This window comes from Chelonia mydas, chromosome 4 (genome assembly GCF_015237465.2).
Source record: "Chelonia mydas isolate rCheMyd1 chromosome 4, rCheMyd1.pri.v2, whole genome shotgun sequence".
NCBI lineage: Eukaryota > Metazoa > Chordata > Testudines > Cheloniidae > Chelonia > Chelonia mydas.
In genome coordinates, this window is record NC_057852.1 from 50,339,844 (window position 1) to 50,363,463 (window position 23,620).

A 23,620-nucleotide genomic window follows, 5' to 3' on the forward strand; every position below is an offset into this window, starting at 1 on the left:
GCTCGCCATCTCATTTCACATATATTGTTATCACGGAAATGGTCTCAGAGATAGTATTATATTCTTCATGGACAATTCAGAAGGATACTTGGACTCCCAGAGCTTTCTATTTGGAATCTAAAAATAATCAATAGAACAGAACAATATAGATCAGCTTTTATACATTTCATTTGTTTTACTTCTGTTGTAAAGGATAAAATCCCTAAAGATTCTTCAAATACACACAATAGAAAGCCACCTGTTTCAGGTCTGCAACTGCCTGTTTCATACACTGAATAACTATTTGGAAGAATAAATGGATGTATATACTTTTGTCTGTAGTCCTATTACTAGAAGATGCCTCCCAATTTTGAGTTACTAAAGTAAGACATCTAAATTCCTGTTAAAGTACCTAAATAAAAGTGGCCTGCATTTCAGCCATTCTGTGAAGCAGTAGAATTTAAATGCACAATTTAATTTAGATTTAGTGATGCTGAGTATTGCAATGCCTTAGCCAGTGCTATCCTTAGCCCCAGATTAGATACCCAGACTCCCTATACAATGCACAGAAAGAGTTAGACACCTAAGCAAGACAGTAGCCAGGAAGCTCAGCGGGGATCCACCTAAGCTAGCCAGTAAGAAATGCCAAAGACAGGGTTGGGGACTAAGCCTTCGAAAGGCACCTTACTCTAGGTTGAAGGAAGGCACAGATTAGTCCTTTCTCACAAATAAATAAATAAATAAATAAATAGAGAAAGGGTACAAATACCCACCCACACCCTCCCATTATAGCCAATAGCCCAGAGCACTTAACTGAGCTGTGGGAGACCAGTTTTCAAACTCTTCCTCTGCTGGCTTTGGAGCAAGAACTTGGACTTGTCTCCCCCACCCCTGGTGAGTGCCCTAACCCCTGGGCTATCGGGTACTCTGGAGTGGGTTTATCTCAGTCGCTACTACTGAAGATGTTGTAAGTAGAAGTGCTTAGCGCTTGTGCTCACATCCAAACCCCAGCACAGTTCTCAACTAGGCATTGCCATGCCTTTCTGGTCAGTTTGAGAATACTGCTGGTGTTTGGGAGTGAGCACTGGTGCTAAGCATTCGAAAATTTTAGCCACAGGTTTTATGTTTAAATTTAGTGTCTTTACTTCTCATCATTCCTGTAAATATTAACGAAGCTCAAGTAATTGCATGATAGATCTTTGATGTTGTTCCTTAAGATAATAAATTAAGTTTAGGTTACTTCCTGTTTGTGACTGTGATTCACAAAGCAGCCACCCAACTTCTTCCCCTTTCAGAAAGCAGAGAAGGAAGTTAATTGACTCTTGATCAGTTCAAGTAACTCATCCGGTAATCAAGCCTTAGGAAAAAAAGACATTAGGGGAGATATCTGCAGTGCCTCCCCCAACATCTCAGCAAGTGACTAGTACCTCAGTAGATTTTTAAACCAAACAATGGCCTTTTGAATTGGACATTTAGCACCTGTGGAACCCAACCAATCAGGACTCAAAAGCAGTGGCAGATTAGCCACTAGGCCAATGGGGCCCATGCCCAGGGGCCCCAGCCAACTGGGGGCCCCAGGAAAAATGGGTGCCCCCGTGGCCCAACCCACTCCACCTGCCCGGCGTGCCTCTGGCGCGGGGGAGCAGGGTGACTGCAAGCAGAAGGGGTGGGGATGGCCCCCCACTTACTCTGGACCAGGGCCCCACAAAACCCTAATCCACCTCTGCTCAAAAGTATACATTTTACAAAACAAAACAAAACAAATCCGAGAGTTCGTACAAATAGTACATGCTAGCTGATTCTGCAGAGCTTCACATTTTTCTGAATATTTAGTGCTGCCCTCAATGTTATGAACATTGAAACAGGTCTTAAAGAGACAAAAGGAACCAGTTTAAGATTCTAGGTTTCTTTGCTCTGAAGATAAAGGAGCCTATTCTCCTTCATAACTATGGAGTCATGATAAAAGGAATTACACAAACCTTTTAGAAGAAAATGCACCCTAACAGCCAAGTTACGCATCCTTTGAGGCTAAGCAGTGCGGAAGAGGGAAGCCATCTAAACATTGATGCTAGGGGACATTAAGACTACGTGTGAGCAAGCACTTCCCACCTCCCAGTCAGTCAAGCACATGGAGGGTGGAGGCATGGTATAAGCCATGCATCACCTAGAATATCTTCTCTGTAGGTAATCCTAGCCAACTTTTCCTCCAGTGCCCTGGAGTGCTTAGAACCAAATTATGTCTACCTCCTGTACAGGAATGAAAGGTATTGTGCAAGATATGTCTATGCCTTGTCCTGCCTCTATCACACCCTGGCAGAAGCAAACATTATTTAGCATAGATATGCAAGACACAAATCAAAGGAAGGATGTTCCAGGATACTAGCAGGGGACTCAGGAGACCGGGGTTAAAGTACCTGTTCCACCACAGACTTTCTGTGAGAAAATGGGCAAGTTATTTAGTCTCTTTGTGCCTCCCTGTTTGTAAAAGGGGCTAACAGTACTTCTCTACCTCGCAGAGGTATTGTGAGGATAAATACTTCAGGCTGTAAAAGTACCCAAATATGATGGGAATAGGGCCAGATAAATACTACAGACACAAGTATGAACCTGAGATAACATTTGCTTTTACATTAGAATCAAAGAAGGAAAAGAGTAGGCAGAGTTAAGAACCAAACAGTGCCATTCCCAAATATTATGCCACTACTATCCTTGCATCATTTTCTCAATAATGCATATAAGAACTAAGAAGCTCAACCAAGTATGAAACATCCATGAGTTTTGTAGTGTGCAAGCCCCAGAAAGCGAGCTGTTGCAGCTCCTGACTCTGTGGTAGGTTGACCTATTCAGGGACAGTCTAGAATTACTGAAGACATTTTAATTACCATTTAACTATAATACATAACAGGGGACAAAGATTATTGGTTCATAGTCAAACATTTGCTACTTAAATATACTCAAAAGAAAGAAAACAATTATCATACTATTAAGTAAAACAGACAAAAGATCACATAGTTCAGAAGTTTGTAACACAATGCGTACGGAGCTTTCGACTTTAGTTAATAGACAAATCCAGCGCAGCTAAATTGGAAGTAATAATCATTCTTACGGTGTATATCTGAATATTTTGTAATCATCTCTGTGAAAACCATTTAGTGTACCCACACTAAACTGGCAATATGTCAATATCATAAGAAAATACTATTACAAATGGTATATTTGTTGGCAGTCAGTCTCAGCAGCTGGGTGAAATAATCAAATGAGCACAATTTATCCTGTCATCCACCTATAAGAATGTTCCTTTCAGATCAGGATTGAAGCACATTGACAGGACACTTGAGAGAGGAGAATGAAACTTGCATTGCCATTGTTTATGATTTGTCTGCTCTGCAGATAGAGAACTTTAGTTTCTAGGAGGACTCTCAGTCTGGTGCCTTTCACTTGCTATCTTAGACAAAGGTCATAATTATTGTCTAAAGCAAACATTGTAAGGTGAATGATTTCAACATCTTGCACTCAATTTTTAAAACTTCTATTTTTTTAGTTTAAAAAATCAAGCTAAATTCAATAAAGTCAGCCAGACCAAAAAAAGAAAAAAAAGTTTTCTTGGAGAGAGAGGAAAAAAAAAGATTTCCTCTTCAAATTTTGCATCTGGCCAGATACAAAAATATTCTTTCAGACCAATCTGTGTTGGTTTACACAAGTTCATTGTTTCACTGTAGCGGGAAAGTAGCCAGAAAACTTCTGCTCATGGAAACAAAGGGTCTTGTCTCTTCCTATTTGAAATTTTTCTTTCTTCTTTTTCTGGCTGAGCACAACACCAACTTCATAAAAAGGCTTATCCTTTAAAATTTAGAAATGGCAGGGTAACTAGTGAGAAGGGAGCTGTTTTTCCTCATGTGTCTCAGTTTGTTGTCATTCAGACATTGCCACTTTCAAGTTTAAAAGTTTTTTTTCCCCTTAAAGTGGGCTTGGAAATGTCTTGATTTAAATTTTTGTTCTTACGAACAATAAGCTTTGGACAGCATTGAAGGAAAAAAAAAAGTTTTGTTTCTGTAAATCAAAGTTAAACATTTTAGTTCTGATAAATTATGTGAGGAAGAGGAATATTTCTCAGACTAAGAAGTGAAAAATATACTTCAAACTGTTATAGGTTTTTATTTTTTCCTTACAAAATCATTAAAGGCCTGAGCAAAAGCCCATTGAAGCCTATGGTAAAAACTCCCACTGACTGTACTGGGACTTGGATCATACTCTATAGGAGTATAATGTTCATGAAGAACACCACACTGACAATTTTACAGACTGAACCTAACCACGGGTGAGGTTTCCACATGGTCAACAGCAGTACAAGCTTTCCTGTACTATCTTATAGATGTACCTCCACCCCGACCTCAAAAGATCACCTTGGGCTAAGAGTTCTGTCCCTAGATAACTTCAGTCTTTCTTCTTTGCTGAGAGTGCCAACAAGGCTGCCAGTCACTGAAACTTGCTATAGATGTTTTTTATTATAATATGGGCTATTGGAAGAGGATGGAGAATGCCAAATCATTTCATGAGGGCACCCTGCAATCCGATAATTAAAGGACTTTCAACAAGTATTGACCTGGGCAAAATAAGATTCAGTGACTTAGGGGAAAAAAGGCTTTATATTATATTACCAGTCAGACAGTCACACCACCTCCTCAACTTGTTATTTTCATGTATGTAGACCTCTGTAGCTCAAGATTTTGGAATATGTATGAAGTAATACTGCAATATATTGTCACATACAGTTTTATTCCTATAAGCAATTTAGAAAGTTGAATCTAAAAAGGGAGCTTGGTTGCCTACATGTCACAGACCCCTTTCCCCCCCTCTCACTTAGAGCTCCTTTTTCCTTTGCTCTAGTGGCTGTTGCCTGCTTTTATCCTTCTCTCTCGCCTTTGTTCTCATCTGTCCCTCTCCTGCTTCCACAAAACACAGGCACACACACTTCCCCCTTTTCTGTTCCTAGGTTACTCACTTCCACAACACTTACATAACCAGCATCTAGGACGGGGAGGGTCTCTGAATATGTCAATGTGGAACAATGTTTTCTATTTAAGCGTCTAAGGGGTTATCTTAAACGTTATAGAAGATACCACAGCAGTGCCATTTTAAACACCAGTAGACTGTACCTTAACTGGCCCTGATGAAATTCCAATAGAAATGTAATAAATTCCCTTTTTCTCCTTTTGTTTGAACTTCCTACACACAAGAGTATGAATCACTGGATCCTTTGTAATAAAGCTTTGTGAAAGCAATTAAGCAGTACAGCAATGTATATTCACCTGCCTTTTATTTACTATTTTTACATACCAAAAAAAGTCAATAAAAAAAATCAATGTTCATTTCTATAGTTTTCCATGAAGGAAATGTAGGAGTATAAATTTCTGACTGATGCAGGACACAATCTGTCTTATTAGTCATGTCATACAAGAAGTGACTCTTTAGAAAAGCGGAGACTGTGAGAACAAAGTGTTTTCCATCTGCAAAACAGACACATCTCAAAGGAAAAGACAAGACTATTTTAAAGTTATATTGGGGTTCTACTCTTCACATAGCATATAGATGATTTGATTATCCATTGCCCAGCACCATGGGCAGTCATTTACACAAGTGCAAAGTGAATGCAACCCTGTAGTAGAACAGAATCATTCTGATTAAGTAGCATTTTATAGTTCTTGACTGCTTCACCAGCCAAGGAGTAGGTAGAGCACTAGACACTCTGCTAAACCCCTTACCATCTCCGGCCAACATCTGCCAGCTCCAGAGAAGCCATATATTTTCCTGTGTTAGAAGTAATCCTCAACTGACCCTCTAGGGCAGCTTTCTAGCTCCTTTACTTTGTAAAGCAATTAGATTAGGGGTTGAGGATTGAACCTCTTTCAAATTGTTAAAACCTAAAAAGGCCTGAATCTAATCTCTCAATTCAGGGATTTAACTGAGCAGAGAATCAGATCCCGAAGTTTCAAAAGTGCACATGAAAAAGGATATATGAACTTTTTCATGCATACAGTACTCTGCTTTAGTTGATCAGCGGCCAAATCCCAATGCAGGTATGCTACGCAGATTTACACAAAGGCCACTGGCAATGCATGCACACTTTGAAATGTTCGAATTTACTCTCCAAAATTTCAGATAAATAAACAGTAAAAATATAAGAAGTATGGCCAGTGAGCTAAATAAATAAATTACATTATTAAAAGAAATTTAAATTAGATTATTTTCCTTATTCACATATTTCTTTATATAATAGGGCTTTGTAATCTATTACTCCCCCTTTATCTGTCAATCACAGCCTGCTCCATTACACAGAGTATATCTAGATACTTGGTTACTTGAAAAGCTTTAATACATCTGTGTTATTCCCTATCTGCTGACATGTCTACTGTCTACTTGCAGTTGAGGGAAGGAAATTCACAGATGAAATCCAATCATTTCAGTAATTGGTATTCGTGCCTGCTAGGTCAGATGGATTATTGTTAGTGTGATAGGCAGCTAACATTAAAGTCAAATTAACATAAAATATAAGGAAGACAATATGCTGGAATTTGTGGAATATATATCAGAATCTGAAAGCATTTTGAAATTGATCCTAAAGGATTCATAAGACTAGTTAACTCACTATAATATATTTTAGGGCTGTTTTAAATGCAAGGTCCTAATTATAATAATTTAAATCTGCAACTCTGAGTAAAAGCTAAAGCATGATTTCTAGAGATGGACCACATTGGTTTAATATTTTGAGGGATCTTTGCACTAGAGGCATGTTGAGCCCTGTGGGAAGAATGTTGTCAATCCCAGAGATACTTGCACTAATGACACAGCACGGATTGATGCATTAATATAACAATTTATTGTTATGCAATTATTCAGGGTGTTGCTAAATTGCGCATTTCCCTACTCCCGTCAAACCCAACCAGTGCTTCACATAGCCACAACTGAACATGGTTTAGGGGAATGCCCAATAGTACTGGTCACATGTAAGCAGTAGCATTTCTGTGGACAGCTCTTACATTAGGCCTGAAGAGGAGTGGAACCTTGGCAGGCACTGGATAGCCTGTGGAACAGTCACACAAGGAGGGTCTGCAGCACCTTGCGGCACTGTTCTATAGCAGCTGTCTGTCTGCAGAAGCTTCTTTCTATTTTTGGTCCTCAAAAAAAAAAAAAAAAGTTGAAAACAGAAGGGCATTGACCTCAAGGGATGAAAGATCTTACATAAGTGGGAGAGAATGTTCTTTTTAAACGTTGTGACTATTTTTAACACTGTTATTTTAAATTAATCAATAATAACTAATTTAGTAAACAACTCATTAGTTTTTGCAGCAAAACTGCTTTAATACATTCATTTTCCAGCCAATTTTGTAAAAATTACACCGAACTTTGAATGGGAGCAGGAAGCAATGCAGAATTTGGGGCTCAGATATTATGGTGATGGAGGGACACATGAGAACCAAGACAGATAGATACATTTATTACTGGTTTCAGAGTAACAGCCGTGTTAGTCTGTATTCGCAAAAAGAAAAGGAGTACTTGTGGCACCTTAGAGACTAACCAATTTATTTGAGCATAAGCTTTCGTGAGCTACAGCTCACTTCATCGGATGCAAAGCTTATGCTCAAATAAATTGGTTAGTCTCTAAGGTGCCACAAGTACTCCTTTTCTTTTTACATTTATTACTGGATCACAAAATCCCTCAGGGAGAGGTAGAAGATAAACACAAGTGTGGAATTTTACACTCGTTGCTTCCTGGCCCACCTAGACTTTACCCATAGACTTGTTCCTTGAAAAATTATGCCTGGCTGAGTGTGGAGCATAAATTTAATTTTTTTCTCTCAATAATTACACACAAAATAACAGAAGGTACATGCATAGCCTTGGTTGCAAAAGGTGGCATCAAGTGCTGTCTAACTCATTTAATTCTCTCTGTTCCAGGACTCTAACATGGGTTTGGAGAACATTGCCCCCTGTTATGTTAAATAATATCTTTTGTATTGGCTGGAGACAAGTACATTGAAGTTACTGGACTGCAATTTTCTGTCATCACCAATTTTTGTCACAAGTCATTTGTATGTTTGGTCTTAATTACTTAGGGAGCATACAGATCCTTCTCTGCCTCATTTAGGCCCACTGAACCCAAGTTAAGCATGTGCTTAAGACTTTGCAGGATTGGGGCCTTTACTCTTGTAAGGGCATATGGAAAACACATCTAACTGCTATGTGAACATCTAGTTTTTCTGGGTGCTAGCAGCCTCCAGGGAGACACTCAGACTCTTCCAACACCCACTGATTTCACCATTTGGAGGATTCTGTACTTGAGTACTTTCCCAACCCATATAAAACCCTCTTTGGTCAGAGATATGCAAGTAGGCTAAATTTATATGAGACATCATGCAAATAAAAGTAAATTGCTCAAACGGTCATTGAATTTAAACAGAGAAGGGACATGTACATGGCTATTTCACAGGCAATTCATTTTCCAGATGGAGCAAATAGTTGCAGAGAATCAAGGACCATAGGACAAAATCTTGTACTTGGTTCTGCATGCCTTAATTCATCCATATAAAAATCATACATGTTCTGATTTAAACTCTCATTGTAATTAATACAAAAAAAGATTGTTCAGACTTCATCCTAGAAGAAGTGGTATTCAGGGAGAAGTAGTAATCTGCTGCTGGGAATACTGTTAAAGTTTAAAATAAAATTGGTATGATTCCAACTGTAAATTAAACATTTGATAAATTAGCAAGAATGCCAGAAGAATTCTCATGTTAATTACTTGTGAGTAATTTTGTGCATTCATAAATGAATTATGTAAGAAAAAAATATATCAAAATCATTAAGTTGGGCATGTAGCAAGACTAACTTCAAACTGATTACACTTATTCTGATTCTACCTTCTCTTTTCTTACAGTCTGAGACACACACATCTTGTTTTAAATTAGATTGTAATCTCTTTGGAGCAGGAGTAGTGTCTTACTAAGGGGTTTTTTTTTAGCACCTTCCATAACGGGGCCCTTCATCTTAATTGAGGTCTTCATTCAGAGAATTACTATAACAATCCTCTCTTGCAATGCATTGCCCTTGTCAAAGATTATCTCATTCCCTATTATACCTTGTCTAAGTTATTTGTTTGTATCAGTATTTTAAGAAAAGCAAGACAAAGCGAAACCAAAACACAGGAAAAATAGAGTGATTTAATATGTGATCAGCAAAATTTCAAGGACAGCAAATCTAAAGGATGTCTAAGTACTGACAGATATTAGTGGATATAGGAAAAACAGAAGAACACATGATGATAATCAGAGATGTAGTATAAAAATACTAAGAAAGTTATTTTAAATTCAGTGGAGACCAACCACAAATTATAAAAGACTATATAACCAGGTAATCACAATCATGAACCATGATCCAGAGCCAGGAGTCAGAGTCAGGGTTGGAGCCACAAGCCAGGAACTGACTGAGCAGAGGACCAATGCTAGAGAGGATTTGGGCAGGACAGGAACAAGTCTGGGAGCAAGGCAGGCACAAGAGCAATCATAGTTGCACATGTTAGCTCTGAGCAGCCATTGACCTAATGCTGCTGCTGGGCTTAAGAGCACCTCCGTTGGCTCCTCCAGCCAATCAGGTGATTCTGTGGTAAGCCAGCCATGATTCAGCTATGAATTCTTTGTTGCTCACTAGGTAAGTGGAGCTAACAAGTCTAAAGGTCTGTTGCAAGCCCTAATTCCTGACAATCACTAAGGATGGCATAAAACCAGACCCATCCAAAATACATGTTAATACACAACCATCTACAGTACAGCACATAAAGAGACTGGAGTCATTGCTGGGAGTTTTCAAGAACTTAGACAAATTCATCTCAAAATTTTCTCAAGCTTCAGTACAGCTATGCTGTGTCACTATACCGCTCAAGATGAGTGTTCCAGAAGAGTGGCACGGTGACATCAGAACAGTTTTGCAACAAGCTAAAAAAATTCTCACCAGGTCAGCAGACTAAGTGCAATCTATCAGGTTGACATCTATTAGAAACATCTGTGAGCCACTGTTCTCAGGAACGGATCCCAGTAATTTTTGCATCAATTGCATTGTGAGAATTAGACCAGAGTATGGGTCCTTGGAAAATGAATTACTTTGCAATTGTGGGTGCACATAAAAAGTTTTTTTAAAATGTGTCAATAAGGTACAAAAATGTCAAACCATAAACCACAGAAAGTTTAGTCAGCAAATGATTAAATTCATCCTTAAATGTGCACACCTGTAGAGGATGCTACTAAAACTATGGAAGTTTGACATACAAGGAAAATACATTTCTAGAAAGGAAGTAATGATGGTGGACACACTGTCAAACAACATTTACTCTCAAGACATCTCATGGTATGAACCATCCCTAAAGGAACACACACACCCTGTAGGCTTACAATTACTTATTTCAGCAGATTTGGAAGACAAATGGAGAGCTGCCACTAGCAAAGAATAAGTCATGCAGGATTTGACCAAGATAATACCAACCATATGGTCCAAAAAAACATTTAAAGTGATGGTATTAGCAACAGTAGCAATAGAAGATGAACCAGCAGAAATATGTGGCATTATTCTGATTTGAGAAAGAACAGCTGAAAAGGAATCTGAAAAGAAAGTATTGGAAAATATACACAAAAATACATCATTGTATCAGAGAAAAGGTGAGTACATGTGATGGGTTCCCCCCGGGGTGCCACCTGGAACTGGCATATCACTGAGCTCTCTGACTCACCATCCTGGGCTTCCTCTCACACTGTACTGCTGTGGCAAGCTGCAGACCCACTCCTACACTTCCACCAGCATTCACACAGGTAGGGACATACCCAGCTGCAGTTACTTGCAGGCTCTCTGACCAGTCACTGCATGAACCAACAATAGAAGGGCTACAGCCAAAATAACCGCCAGCTTCCCAGCCTAAGACCTCCCTTGGTCAAAACCCCAACTAGTATGAATTTTTAATCCGGTTCGCCATCCCTTCAATGTGGCAAGGAAATGCAACAGCCTTTGCCCCTAGAGCTAAGATTTCCAAGCACTTCACTCCAAACTTACTGGTTTAGATTAAAACGTAAAATAAGTTTATTAACTGCAAAAAGATAGATTTTAAGTGACAACAAACAGATCAAAGCAGATTACTTAGTAAATAAACAAAACTGCAAGCTAAGCTTAACACAGTAGAACAGTGGTGGGCAACCCGTGGCCAGCACGCGCCATGTCCCTGTGGCCCACGCCACTTCCTGCAGCTCCCATTGGCCTGGAACAGCGAACCTTGGCCACTGGGAGCTGCGGGTGGCCGTGCAAATGTAAAAAACTGTCTGGCAGCCTATCAGTGGATTACTCTGATGGGCCGCATGTGGCCCCCGGGACGCAGGTTGCCCACCACTGTTCTAGAAGAATAGGATTTGAATTAACAATCTCTCACTCTGACTGATGATAAAAGCAGGTTTGCAGATTCTCAAAGCACAAGCTGCACTTACTTTGCAGCTTGGGATCCCAACCCCCCATTCCAAGTCCTTTTCTGTTGGAGCTTCTCCTTGCTGTTTAGTTGTGGGGGAGAGAACGACTGATGATGTTACCCCCTGCCTTATATAGCTTTAGCATATGGTGGGAACCCTTTGTCCCAAAATCAGTTTGTGGAAAAACACTGGTCTCCAAGAGAGAGTTCTCTGTCACGTGGCCTGGTCACATGCCCTTGCATACCTTGCTGAGTCAGAGCAGCCATTACTTACAGGCTGTCTGGAGCATTCTCAGGAAGGCTTACCAGGTGGGGGATAAGCTTCTCCTAATGTCTATTATTTTTTCCTAATGGTCCACTACCTTGAATAGGCCCTTCATAGCTGGCTATCTAGACTGGAAGCATTTTGCCTTGTGGGTGTCGCCCAGGTGTAATTACATTTGAAATACAGATACATAGTCAATATTCTTAACTTCAGATACAAAAATGATACATGCATACAAATAAGATAATCATATTCAGCAAATCATAACTTTTTCAATGACACCTTACATGCCCCATCTTGTACAAAATGCATCATAATTGTGCCATAATAATATCACTATGAAGAGTACAGGATGCAGTGTCACACATGTCTGTCCATGCACAAAGACAGATGACTTGTTTTATCATTGCACTATTATTGTTTTTCTCCATTGAAGCCAATGGAGCGATACTGGGGTAAAACTGGAGTAACTATGGTGAATCAGACAAAAATGATGCAGTGAATAAGCATGTTGCATGTCACAAACTAGACAACTTATAGAGAACAATTAATCACTGTCCCAAAGCAGAACATATCATAGAAGAAACTGAGTTCAGCCTATTTAACAAGAAGAAAAGAATCATCGTACAGTTCCTGATCCCCTAAGTAACTGTATAGAACTCAGCTGACTAACCAAAAAATGCTCAGGGTCACCAGTGCTATCGGTTTAAATTTAGCCAGGCAGAATGTTCAGAACTGACACTAGGTTTCAAATCACGGGTAATTTAGTAAATTTCAAGTGGAACAGAAATAAGAAAAAATGTAACATCAAGTCTGACCCATCTGAAATGTCTTTATGACAAGCAGACTTGTGTCAAGAAAATCCTTTAATGATTAACAGAACTGTGTACAGAATAAGGGAACAAACTTCCTTCTACTCTGAATAGTCACAGCCAGTGACTGCCCTGTCTTGGGCTTCTTTTTTTTCTTCTTTCTCCCTCAGCAGGAAGTGTGTACCAGGAAGCAAGTGATTGCATCTAGAGTTAACAGGAAGTATAGAATCTATACAGTTCCTGGACCACTTACTCTATAGCTCATCATCATCATCGGTCAAATTATGTTCCAAAATGCATAGTTCAAAATTCCAAGAATTTAAAGGGAAATGACAAATTAACTTAATTTCTTGAAGTTGAGACTTCTGCTCATAGATGTGCATGGCAGAGCATGAGAGGGTAAGGCCTGTACAATTGCTAATGAAAAGAAGGTGAAAAGAAACTATTCCAGCTCTAGAAAAATCACTGAGTTCTGCTGACTCTCAGGGGTCTAAGCTGCTTTTTAATTTTATTATTAGAAATTCCTTGAGTTTTGCTTAGGCATCTCTTCTTAATTGGGTATAAACACAAAGAAATAAAAATAAATAACAGAAAGAAACTGTATAACAGGCAAACTTTTTGTAGAAGAAAAAAGAGAAAGACTCCCAGAAATGATGCTAGGAACATTACTGCTGAAATGTTTAAGGCAATATTATAAAGTGCACATTCAAAAATGAAGGGCAAAGAGCATGGGAACTGATCATTATACAGACCAATATCAAAATTCATACACCTATGCTGTAAGAGCAGAGAATGGCCAGACCATTCATAGAAAGGTCAAACATCTGAGACCTCCCACAAGATAGGTCTTCCCTAATTTGTCTGCACAGTAATAAGATAGATGGGACAAATCAATCATGTCAAACCAGCAGAGCAGTTTTATTGTTCATCATACAGGAACTGCCCCACAAACTTTCTCTGTAGAACACATAAAGGAAAAAGACAGTAAACAAGATAATTTCAATTGAATACACAAGTATACTCCAAACCTAACTATCAGTATACACTTTGGTCTACCAATTTCTATGTAACTCATTTTTGGTTACTCAGAGAATGGTTAATTTTGTAACTAGACAAAATGAGAAGTTATTCTCTCCATGTTAAGTTTCAGTAAGTCCTCCCCACAGTATTTGCAAAAAGTTGTTATTGATGTCTAGTTGTGTATCTTAAACATATTTTGGCCCAGACTTCACTGAAGCGCATACTTTTGAAAATACAATACATAGCTAGCCATTGTTCACATTGTACAGTAGGTCTCAGTGCTCTCTTACAACGAAAATAATGCAAAAACCTATAATATATGTTACCAGATGTTTGAAACAATATATGCAGTATCACTACTATCCTCATGTTACCATAATTTCATCCTGCCCAAATTAAAACAAAAGCCTCGGTGTTGCATCACCACGGAAGGCAGAACTATAGCAATCATGTGACCTGCTATACATCTCTATATGGATCCTGCAAAAGCGTCCATTTTTTTTCTGTTCATCTATTAAACATATACAGTATACAGTGGAGCTCAGTGATGAATTCTCCCCCCCCCCCCCCAAAGTTTAAGATTTCATTTGTTAGGCGTTGGTATCTTTAGCATATAGTAACTATACCACTGTTGAAAAAATGAAACAGCATTTATTTTTTTTCTATATGAGCATGAAAGAACACCCCATTTGGTACCTCTTAAAAAACACGATGTGTATCTTAGACTGAGAAATCTCTAATGCAGTTATGTCCCAGAACCAAGCGAGGATCCGAATTGTGATTATAAAAAAAAAAAACAGATAAATAGAAATCTATGGTTGGATATTCTGTGTCGGTTCAGGTCTTGCTCAGTTTTTGTTAGAACTAAGGCAATGGCTTTTCATGCAAACAACTGTGTGTTTGACATATTGGAAACAGGATAGGACAGTATGAGAGCATAGCAACAGAAATGTGTTTGATTATACTAGAGATGTGTGGTTTTGATTTTTGTACAAATATGAAAAAACATACAAAAAGTTCAGCAAATAAATGGTTTTAAGATCTGAATATTTATTCATGAGTCAGGCTGCCATTAAAATCTGATGAGACCAAATCTCTTAAATAAAATTGCTCCAAGAAACATGATTGTTTACAGAGGTATACTTACTCTAGGTACAGTAACATCTGAATTAATGAGACAGTAAGAGCATATTCCTTAACAAATTATGAGCATTTCTTACTCCAGTTTCAACATCAAAAGAATATTCTAGGAATAACTTGCACCATGTGTAAATAAAACATATGTGACAGGAAGTATGTAAACACATTGAAAAAGTCAGGATAGATTTCTTTTTAATTTCTATAGTTCAGAAAAGGGGCAGCATGTTGTCTATTATACTAGAAGAGGATCACAAATAAAAAATAAATGCAAAGTAACCATGTGTTTCTTTCACTTTGTTCTTTCACCTCCTCTGCATATGGTACCCTTACTAGCAATTAAATTAGCTATTCTGCCAAACAGTTTGAAAATTATTTTAAGGGGGATTTTTAGTTTGGTTGCATTCAAAAATTCTTATTACACACCACGTAGGTTAGGGTGGAAATTATTTGTTCTCCAAGCATCCTAAATATAAATACTCAACTGTGCATTGGACTGTGTACTACAAGTTTATCATAGGGGCTACTGGATATTGAGTTATTCCAACAGTAATATTGTTCCATTATTAGCTGGACTACTTATTGCGATATATTTGATGATATATAAAGCAATTTTCTCATTTCAAGAATCAAAATCAAACAGTAGTTTTGGACTGTGTTGAATTTGTTCTCCAATTAAGCATGCCCATAAAGGTACACTGAACCTCCTTGACTTAATTTGAACCAGAGATCTAGTTTTAGTTTGTATTAAACAGAGAAAGAGGAGAAACAATTTAAAAATCTTAATATGTCCTACTCATACTGCCTTGAATGCCAGACCCAATGAATATGCTAAGAAAATATTTATACTAAGATCATTGTATTAGAATTGATATAGCCCCAGGCAGTGCTGTTCATTATGTTGATCAAAGTCATATTGTGCCTTAACGGTGGGGTGAAATATCCATCTAATTTCAAGTGTACAACCTGGGATTATATTTAATAGGGTATATTGTAGTGTACTCTGCCTCCACTTGGGCTTGGACCCTTTTTGGGGACATGTGGGGGAAGGAGGCCAATTTCCACTGGGAAAAAAAACACACTAAAGAATGGCAACAACAGTGTAATATCCCTTTTCATAAAAGAGAACTGTAAAAGGTGCAGTAAGAGTTCTAACTAAGTAGACCACTAAGTAAGCCATCCTGATAGCGGTTCTTATAAAAATAGAACTAGATACTTCAACTGGATGTTCCTGTGTGCACGTCGGTGCCAGGACAGATCCAGCTGCAAGATCTAGCTCACAGCTAGCAAGGAGAACTTAATGCAGGTAATGAAATAGTTCACTTTCCTATGCATTTTAAAATAATGCATAATATTGCTGCTTATTCCCAAAGATGTGCAAGTCATAGAAAAAGAACCCAAACACGCTCAAGAAGATGTACTATGGTCAAACTAGTTATTAATTAACCTACCATATATGTAACTGCAGCATTGCTTTCTGTTTTCCTATTCTTTATTCATACCACCACAACCTCCTCTCTCCTCTGCAGTTCTAGTAATATCCCTGCTTCCCAGACTACCTTATCTGACCATCAGATTCAGATTCAAATAAATATTAACTTTCAAATATTTATGAGATGCCAAAGTCTAATCAGTCCTTTCTCAAGTCTGCTATATGAATTCAGGGTGTGCTTCTTTCCCTCAAACTGCACCTCTAGAAATGCTCTGTAGCTCAGTCAGTCTTATTACACAACTAACGTTTACATTGACAGGGGTCACACTTTAAGCATGGAAGTTCAGGTTAAGATAGCCATATGATATTTTTGTATTACTTTAAATGCTTCCAAAAATTGTATTTTCACCAACCCAAAGCAGATCAGCTTTGTCTAGTGCCATTGAGAAGTGCATATTACAATGAAGCTTTTACAAGCATAACTCTTACAAGATATATTTCTCTACATTTCTGTCCTTTTCTCCCTGTCATTTAGTATCTCGGTTTCCAAAATCCTTCACAGTCCAACTTTGGGTTACTGGACTGACATTGCTTTATTTTCAGTGAGCTTTTCACTATTATGTCATTCATTCGTCTTCATGAAAAATAGTGACAATTCAAACAGGGTTTAGGAAGACAAGCCTAGATTAGCAATATGGAATACTTTCAAATATTAATTTTATTTAAAATGACTTCAGAAAAAATAAGAATTACAGTTGTGACTTCTGTTGATTTGTCTTGAAATTTAATATAGCAAAGGAGACAAAAGCCACAGGAAATGATCCATTTTAGGGATATATTCCCCCTTAATACATATTCAAAGTGTCCATTTATACTAATAGAAGTTCCTTGCCCACTATGGGAGAAGAAAATTTGATCCCTTAGTATTGTTAATATATGATTCTTTAGAGATATTTGTCAAAGCACAACAGTTGCTCCGCTGATGAACTAGGAATTAGTATGCCTCTTAGATCTGGTACTACAACAAATAATAAATTAAATCAGCCATATCAGCCCACCTCCACTCTATGCACTCACAAACTATTTTTCATGAAAGTACAGTGTAAATTGCTTACATTAGTGACATCCACATGGGGACTAATGCTATCTCCCTTTAAATCTTGCACACCTCACAGCCAGGTACAGTGCTGAGTGAAGAAACTAATTGATTCAAATATTATTTTAGGCCAGGAGAAAGATCACTATGATAATCTAGTAAGACTTCCTGCTTGACTCATGTCATAGAACCTCATCCAGTGATTCCTCTGGCAGAGAGAATTATTTTTCCCTACTATGTTTAAGTGAACACTATTAGGTATAGTGAACATGGAGTTTTGCAAGTACAAAACCCAGGAGACTTTGGTGTGTTTTGCAATAATTCAGCATATATTTAACAGCATTTGAGTGCCCAAGATATAAAAATAAAACCTTTAATCACTCATGCCTTAAATTCTAAGTCATCCTCTCTAGTTTTTCCAGTGCCAGCAGGCACATGCAGCATTACAAAACAGAGATTTTGCAAAGTAATGGGCAGCCGGAAATGACTAACCCACAAGCCTAGATGGAAATATCAGTAGAAGATATTAATATTCAGCCTGAGTTCAGAAGACAAAGTTAATTTTTATACAATAAAGTGTTTTTTTTTGTAACATGCCTTATTTTTGTCTGAAATAAGGATCCTTCAGGTAACAAATATTGCTGGACTGAAGAAAATAGTAAACCATTGCTGTTCTCACACAAGTGCAGTGCTATTCGGAAGTTAAAAATTTGCTCACCTGTAAGCGAAGCGGGATGTGGATGTGGCCTTCCAGAAAAGTCAAACCGCTTCATTCATTGTGAACTCTGTGAAGGAAATGGAATTTCCATTTGGGGAAAAAAAATTCATTTCAAATTTATGTATTATTATTAATTTCTGTACCAAACAGGGGGGAAAAACTGGAAACATGAAATTTTCTGCAGAATGGAAATTTTCAAAATGCTCAATTTTGGGAGAACTGAAACAGAATTTAAAAAAAAAAAAATCCAAGCAGGGGACAGCTGAGCAGCCTGGAAGCTCACCTGCCCACACAGCAGGCTAGGCTAGCAGAGGAGCCAGGTGAGCAAAGCAGCCCAGGAAGCCTGGGAATCAGCCTGCTTCCAAAAGTTTCAGTTGAACATAGAACAATCCCATAAAACATTTTGATTTCACTGAAGTGGCATTTTCTGACAGAAAACTTCTCTTGAGAAATTTTTGACCAGTTCAGTGTGTTACTTTCATTATAATATATTTTATATTTAGCAACATCTTCCAACAAAAGCCTATAGATTCAATTATGCATACATAAGAATGAGATTAAGAGTATTGCTGATGGTGAAAAGGCTTCTATTTCTTCTCACTCAGCATGGGCAAGTGTCTCCATGGGGGAAAGATATGCTAGAGCCTTTCCAAGTATGCCCCTCCCACTGAGACCCCTGACTACACTGAAGGATCTGGAATCCTACACCAATCACCAAGTGTTCCAACTGTACATAAACAGTGTGGGTTTTGCAATAGCCCTGGCTGGCTCCTCCACCCCCAAGAGAAGGGGGGACACTGGGATCATGGTCTTTTCTTTCCTCCCACTTACTTTCTAACATCTTCTTTCTAGTACAAAATGGAGTAGAAAACAGGGGAAGTGTGAACTGGGAGAAGAGGATTGTTTCTAGGTGGGAGAGAATGAGAGGGTAAGAGAAGGGAAGAGGAGACAGGTATGTGGAACTAGTAAGCTGCTCCATGATAAGGGATGAAAATTTACTCCTCCTTAGAGGCATGCAGGCAGGCAGCAGTGCGTAGGGGGGAGGGGGGATATGATTTTTGGTTTACCACTTGTTTTCCGGTCTGCTCTTGGGGTGGTGCAGCTACACTTCGTCCCTAATTCAAGTCAGGTTCCAAAGTTACAGTTTAGCCTCTAGGAATCTATAATAGTTATACAAAACATTTACACATGCCGCCATGATGTTTCTGTTCACCAGAAATGCTATGTTCCTTTCTACCATGAAGGCTTTCACACTACACCTACTTCTGCTGCAGCTTATTTTCCAGACAAAGCAAAAAGCAGATCCCATTTACTCACAGCTCCTCCCATTGTCTTTCCTTCAAAGTTGGGAACTCTTTTGGCTTCCATTTCCTCTGATATTTTCCTTTAATATCCTCCAAAACACCAAACTTGTATATCCCCTACTGACTTCTTCTCTGTGCAAACACTCCCCATGGTCTCCCTCTCCAGTTCTTTTCTCTTCCTGATAAATCTTTAAAATGGCTCTTGCTTCTGACATGGGAATTCCAGTATGTAGATGTCTGCAAGAGGTCCCCACTCTCTTCCTGTAAATGCCAAATAGTTTCTGCTCCCTCTAGCTCCTCCTGCTGCCCTTCCTGTTTGAAAACTCAATGTGGGTTTGTCACTTTGCCACATTCAAATATATGAAGCCATTTGATCACACATTTACTATGGAACTGGATTGTCAAGAAAATAAAGTGAGCACTTGTTCTCCAAACTAAATTTAATCCCTCCAGCAAGTTTTGTGAGTTTCTCATGCACAAGGCAAACTCAGTGTACTGAATTCTGAAGTTATACAGCTTTTTTATGGTTTCTTCTTTAATTGTACTCATTTAATTACTCCTCCTGCTGTCTTGCTGGGAAATATTTACATTTAAGTGCTAGCGTTTCTTTTTTCTTTAAATACAAATATATGGAAACTATTGTACTGACATATTTGTTTATGTTTGAGAAGTAACCAAAATAATTCCATGTAGCTACAGGAATTTATTTGCATGCAAAATAAGCCTTCAGTTTCTTTCAGAAATAATGACAGAGGCACATCCAAATGGGAGAGAGCCATACTAAAACAAGTACATATAATGCATTACTAAACAAATATTTCAATATGTGATAAACAATCGAAGGGGTATACAGAGGTAACGTTTTCTTTTTCTTGCAGGTTGTTGGTTTCTTTTTTTCCACACTTCAAAATTCCACCTGTAATATAGTTAGCATCCATTCCATAATGGTTGAATCTGAACCAGAATTTATACAGAACCTATGTAGTAACACTTTGAAGCACAAGCTATTTTCCTTAGTCTTTGAGCTACATTATCTGTGAATGTCCAGCACCCTGAATAAAGAATCCCACTATAACAGAGACAGAGACAGAGCAAGGAGAAGGGAACTTTACAGCTAAAGGCACCTCAGAAGGAGAGTACTGTAGAACCTCAGAGTTATGAACGCCTCAGGAATAGAGGTCATTCATAACTCTGAAATGTTCATAACTCTGAACAAAACATTATGGCTGTTCTTTCAAAAGTTTACAACTGACCATTGACTTAATACAGATTTGAAACTTAACTATGCAGAAGAAAAAATGCTGCTTTTAACCACCTGAATTTAAAAGAAACAAGCACAAAAACAGTTTCCTTACCTTGTCAATCTTTTTTTTTAAAACTTTCCCTTTATTTTTAGTAGTTTACATTTTACATAGTACTGTCCTGTATTTGCTGCTGCTTTTTTATTTTGTCTTTGCTGATGCCTGATTGCGTTCTTCTGGTTTCAAATGAGGTGGTGGTTAACCAGTCAGTTTGTAACTCTGAGGTTCTACTGCAGTTTAGGATTACCATTGACAAATCACGATTCAGACCTCCCTGAAAAAGGAGATTTTTACAAATAATGTTTGGCTCTTTTAATTTATCTTCCGGGTTTTGAGGCTTTGGGGTTCACATTTCTAAGCCTCTCTATAACCATGAGGACTCAAAACTTTCATTTAAAAAAAAAAAGAAAAAAAAAAACACAGTGAAAGTCTCACAGTCACCTGATTCTAGAAGACGGGGCCTTTAAGAAAAACACCAAATTTTATGAGACTCACTGTGAAATTGCAAGATAATTGGCAACATTGGTAGTTCCTTTTTATGTGGGGAAAAACACAATCCTCGTCTCTTTTCTATGATAAATTATAACAAGTTCTCCATTATAAAACTCCTGTAGACTCAGAGCATGGCTACACTTGCAGTTGTAGAGTGCTGGGAGTTAAACCAGCCTTTGGAGACGGCAGCAGGGAAAACACTCGTTTTACACTCGCAGCTGGAAGCGCACTGGCGTGGCAACATTAGCAGCTCTTGCAATGCCACAAAGAGAAGTGCATTGTGATAGCTATCCCAGCATGTGAGTGGTTGCAACGTGCTTTTCAAATGTGGGCGGTGGGGTGGAAAGTGACAGGGGGTGTGTTGTGTGTATGTGGAGGGAGAGAGAGTGGATTTTGGGGGGGCTGAGAGTGTGTCAGCATGCTGTCTTGTAAGTTCAGACAGCAGCAGCCCTCCCTTTATTGCACTGTAACTTGCAGGTGTAGCCAAGCCCTAATAGAAAACAATATTTGTTCTCTAGTTTTTTAAAAAACTATTCTGTAGGTTGCAATAGAGAATGACAGTGGAGCTACATTGACTGACAGCAACTGAAGATTTGTTCCCCTAACTCTATTTCTTCTGTAAGATGCTTAAAAACAATAGAAAATAAATCACTATTAAATTCTATAAGATTAATTTCTACACATCCCATTATATTTGCATACAATCCTATTGGTTTTATTTCTCCTCTTCTATTGGACTTTTCTGCAAGAATTGATTATTTCCTCAGACGTTGTTACTTTATAGAAATAAGACTCACCATTTGTCTTTGATTTTTTTTACTCCAATTTCATGTTTTATGGAACGTGATTACTCTTACACATTTGAGAGTTGTGGTATCATGCTATACCCATGGCTGGAATGACAACTCCATTATAAACCATTGCATTCAGATTTTTTAAAAGCTTCCTCAAAAAGTTACCTTTTTTGGTGATGGGGCAAATTTTGGCAAGATGTCCACATGCTATTTCACACAAACGAGAATAAGTGCACCCACTTAATATGGCCATAAATCTGCTACAAGTTGACCATTCATTATGAAACCATTCTGTTTAGGAACAAAATAAAAACATGTATCTGGATTATGTTGTGGGTTTGAGAATATGGTGGAAGACAAAGCAGGAATCCTGCTGGCATGGTTTAGACAAAATGATAATAATGTTCATCCACACCAGATAAAGTGCATCCTGGTTAACCTCAGTTGCAATATGTCTCATACACAGTAACTAATTAAAACATTCCTCTGCTAGGAGACTAAAACCCATCCAGGGGAAGAGGGCTTGTGAAACACTTAAACAATATATTACAATGACTGCCCTGCACCTTTAAGCTGGGGAGTGTTTGGCTTGATGGCCAAATGAAGGGAACATGACTTATGGCTGCAGGGGGGGCGGCATGAAGAGAGATGAAAATTGCTGCAAAAGGGTCAGTGTGATTGCTGAGTCACCCTCTAGGAATGCAGGGGCAACCCTGGGCCTGAAGCCTCCCTTTTACACGGAGCAGTCTGAACCAGGATCCACCCTCCTCCCTTTTATGGGGTACAATACCAGGTTTGGTCAAGACCTGCTGTAGGCATTATGCTAGCCGCCCCTTTTTAGGGGGGCTGGGAAGGAATTTTTCCCTTACCACCATATTGGCTTGGGTGCAGTTAGGGGTTTTTTGCCTTCCCCACAGCAGGTTCAGGAAGGGCTCTGTTCATGCTTGGCATGACAGGCAGTAGGTCGTATTTTGGAACTCATTATTTAAATGTAGGGCAGATGTCCGGTGCTGGTATTCCACAGGAAAGGTATACAGTGACCGGATAAATGGCTTGGAAAAGGACTTAAAAAGATGTGTTTGTTAAAGAAACAAAGTGGGGAGGGGGGTGGTTGGGGACTCCTATGATTGGTATGGCAAGGCGCTAACCTCCCATTCTTATAGCCCACCTTAGCCCCCCTAGGAGAGGCATGGAGGGTAAGGTCCCAGCCATGGATTTGCTGGAGGGACCTGGATGCAAAAGAGGGGGAGTTGGTGGGAGCCCCCCAGCTATGGTAAGGTCCCAGCAATACATTTTCTGGAGGGATCTGGATGGAAAAAGGCGGGGTTGGTAAAAAAAAAAACAGGTAATTACAGAAAAACATGGGGTTACCTGCACTGTACACTTTTATCTGCTGGGTAGTCCTAATAAAGTTGCAGCCTGATTAAACCCATGTCAAATGTCTCCATTCCTTTTTTCGGTACAGGCAGATAATGAAGCATTATCATAGAGAACTATATATTTTCCGTATTTTTAATCCACATGGCTTGATGAAGCCATCAAAAATTGCCAGATTATCCAGTCATCCCTTCACTAAACTATTAATAAGTGGCAGACAGTGTCCACAAAGATGTGACCTACCATATAGATTCAGTCCATTGGTCACCAATTGAGTTTTAAACATGTAGAATAATTAACATTTCACTACATCCTAATTTATTGGCTAAGTGTTGTACATTGATTGACATGTCAGTCTTAAATATCTAAGAGATGTAAACTGACAAGTTTCTTTTT

At 38.6% G+C, this 23,620-nt stretch overlaps 1 long non-coding RNA gene across 1 annotated transcript; it reads left to right on the plus strand.

Moving 5' to 3' along the window:
• Positions 1-2,148: 2,148 nt before the first annotated feature.
• Positions 2,149-21,255, plus strand: LOC122465648. Its single transcript, XR_006290638.1, has 3 exons — positions 2,149-2,159; positions 5,860-5,866; positions 21,184-21,255. It is a non-coding gene; the product is annotated as an uncharacterized LOC122465648 (long non-coding RNA).
• Positions 21,256-23,620: the final 2,365 nt, after the last annotated feature.